Source organism: Macrotis lagotis, chromosome 7 (assembly GCF_037893015.1).
Source record: "Macrotis lagotis isolate mMagLag1 chromosome 7, bilby.v1.9.chrom.fasta, whole genome shotgun sequence".
Taxonomy (NCBI): domain Eukaryota; kingdom Metazoa; phylum Chordata; class Mammalia; order Peramelemorphia; family Peramelidae; genus Macrotis; species Macrotis lagotis.
Window position 1 is genome coordinate 122,222,168 of NC_133664.1, and position 3,140 is coordinate 122,225,307.

A 3,140-nucleotide genomic window follows, 5' to 3' on the forward strand; every position below is an offset into this window, starting at 1 on the left:
AGGCTTGTGCAGGAGCCAGTTCAAACCATCTGGGGCTGATTGTTAAATATTCAATGTGAATATTTATACTCCAGAAAATAAAATACTACTAATCAGGGCTTGAGATATTGTTTTGTTGTTGATTATATGGACTTGAGGAAGTGATAGAAAAAAGTGTTAATAATGCAGATTAAGTTGTCAAATGTACTATTTTTTTTCCAGAGAGCTGGTTGATAGTTGTTTACCAACATACCCCAGGAAGTAGCAGTGCTTTGGCATTGAATTCAGCTCCTCTTATTCCAAATCCAGAATTCTGATTTTGTATATTTTATAGTTGATTATTTCTCTGGCAGAAATAGGAAGGTTGGACAGAGGACCTCTAAGGTTTCCACTTATGTCCTTATAACTATGTTTCTCTCATGTCCATATGTCCTTATCAGCATTTGTCTTTTCCAGAACTGTTTTCTCTAATTCCTTTATAATTTCCCACACCATAAAAGTCTCTATATGATGTATTTTCAGTAAATCACTTGCTTTTGATGTGGAAGGGACCTTAGATGTCATCTAGTTTTATCCTTTCTCTTCCCTCCCATCCCTCACCATAAAAAAAACTGAAACCCAGTTGGGGTAAATGGGACTTATTCAAGGTCACATACAGTTAAGTAGGAACCTTAGAGACCATAAAATCCAACCCCTAAATTTTCTAGCTGAGGAAAATGAGTCCCAGATCAAACAGGGTTAAAAGTAAAGCTAGTGGTTGAACCTGGGTTTCTTATCTCCAAAATCAAGGCTCTCTCTCACTTCACCACTATAACATATTTTTTTGAAAGGAATTATTCTTAGTTCACTTGACTCATTATTAAAATATATAGCCCATGGAAACTGATAGCAATAATAACTCACATTTATATGTCTCTGATGTAATGTGTCATCAATTTTACTCTGAAAGTTTAAAAAGACACCTTATTGGGGTATAGAGTCATGGTGTCACTGAACCTCCTGCATCTCTGTAGAAAAAGTATCATTCCCCATGAGGCTCATTCCAGGCCTCCTGCCAGTTCAGCCTCCTCCCTCCTCCCCTGGACCTGTCCAGTCCTATCCCCAACATGACAGACTATCTCATCAATGGCAGCACTTGTTACTGTGACACTACAGGAATTGGGCTCAATTATATTGACCTCCTCATCTTTCTGGGTTATAAAGACTTTACATCAGAGCAAGTTAACCTAACCTTACCAAGAAGATAACCCTGAAGACCTCATTTGTACCATCCCTAATGGTCATGGTCAGAGACTGGGATGGTCCTCAGGAAGTATTGGCTCAGAACTTTAGGCCAATGAAGCACAAGTCAGAGGCATGTTTGAAACCAAGACAAGGTATGATTTCTGGGGAATCCCAATTACAGATAATAGCAAGATGGGCAGCCATCTAGCAGGCATCTTCTCCTCCTCTCATGACGTTGGCTTTGTCAAGAAAGAGGAATGTGACTATTTCCTGAGTAAGCTCATGACCAAGTGGGAGGTTCTTGTAGTAGCTCCTGAAGGAATCACATTAAAGGAAGACATTGCAATCCTATAGAGGATTAAGAAGGGAAGTCTATGCATTGAGAAGGTAAATGAGGAGCCATAATTGCCTTTAGGGGCCTGGAGTAGATTCGGGATGACCCTATTTGCATTCAAGGACACTAAGAAGCTCTGTTGTGTGGGGCAGCCATTGGCACCCAGGAGGATGGCAAGCATCAGCTTCACTTGCTGGACCAGGCCAGTGTCGATGTGCCTGTACTGGCCTCTTCCCAAAAAAAACTCCATTTTCTAAATTAACATGATCAAGTAAATCAAGGAGAAATATAACAACCTCCAGGTTATTGGTGGCAAAGTGGTGATGGCCGCAGAAGCCAAAAAGTCTCATTGAGCCTGTAGTCGATGCCCTAGAGCTTGTTATGAGAAGTGATTCCACCTGCATTACAAAGGAGAGGCCTCATGTGAGTGGCCCCAGGTGACACTTGTATACAGTCTCAAAATATGCATGGACCCATTGGTGTCCCAGTCATTGCTGATGGTGGCATCCAGAATTTGACTACATTGCCAAAGCTTTGGCCTGTGGAGTTTTCATGGTAATGATGGGCTCTCTGCTGGCTGCCAATCCAGAGTCCCTAAGGGGACTCTTCTGGGATCCCCCTAAATAAATACTTGAGGGGTGGGCTTGCTCACTACCATGACAAAAACTTCAGCAACAAGAATTACTATTTCAGTGAAGCAGACAAAATCAAGGTGACTCAAGGGTATTTGGCTATTCAGGACGAAGGGCCTACACAATTGTGTTCCCTCCTTGATTGCTGGCATCTAGCACCCTTGCCAAGATATTTGGTGCCATGATCAGAGCTATGAGGTACTTAGAGAACTTTGGGGGGGGGGTCTCTGGGAGAGGGAGAGAGGAAAATTCGGTAGGAAAGGGATGGAGGGAAGATGTGTACTGGAGGACTTGGGGTTGCAGGAAAAGGAGGGGGAGAGAGGAGTGAGAGGGAGGAAGAAGCTTTTGCCTTAGAGAAGAGGCTGTCATCGGCACAGGAGGAAGGCGACGTCCACTGACTCTGTGTGTATGAGAAGTCACTCTTCTGAGATGTGGCCTGGTTTGGTTTCACCACCTCTCACCCCTCCCTCTTTGGTTTTTCAATAACTGGATACACACACATGTACATATCTATATATGCATATATGTACATAAGCATATATATGGATGCATATATATATACCTACATATAAATACATATATATCATGCATATATGCACACATACTCATGATGCCCTAGATGAATTCTTCCTTTCCTCTGGCACCAAGGTAAGCGTCCTGGTGTTTGAATGAGATTGAGAGGCAAAACAGCTTCTCTCTCTCTCTCTCTCTCTCTCTCTCTCTGTATATCTATCTATCTATCACATTCTTTCACAGGGACCGACCTGGGGCAGCAGGAAAAAAGTCTATGTAGCCTCTTGTAAATATTGTTATTAAGCAGAGAAGGGCCTCCCTCAGGTCATGTTGGAATGTGTTATCAGCCTTTGCACTCCCCAATTTGTAAATGATTCTGGAGTCTGAGAGCTGATAACATGGTACAGTAGAAAGAGTGTTGGATTTGGAGTTGACCCTAGAATCCTGCCTCTTTCAAA

The 3,140-nt window shown here is 42.4% G+C and overlaps 1 pseudogene; it reads left to right on the forward strand.

Moving 5' to 3' along the window:
• The first annotated feature begins 1,085 nt into the window (after nucleotides 1-1,085).
• LOC141494141 (inosine-5'-monophosphate dehydrogenase 2 pseudogene) lies at nucleotides 1,086-2,597 on the forward strand (annotated as a pseudogene).
• Nucleotides 2,598-3,140: the final 543 nt, after the last annotated feature.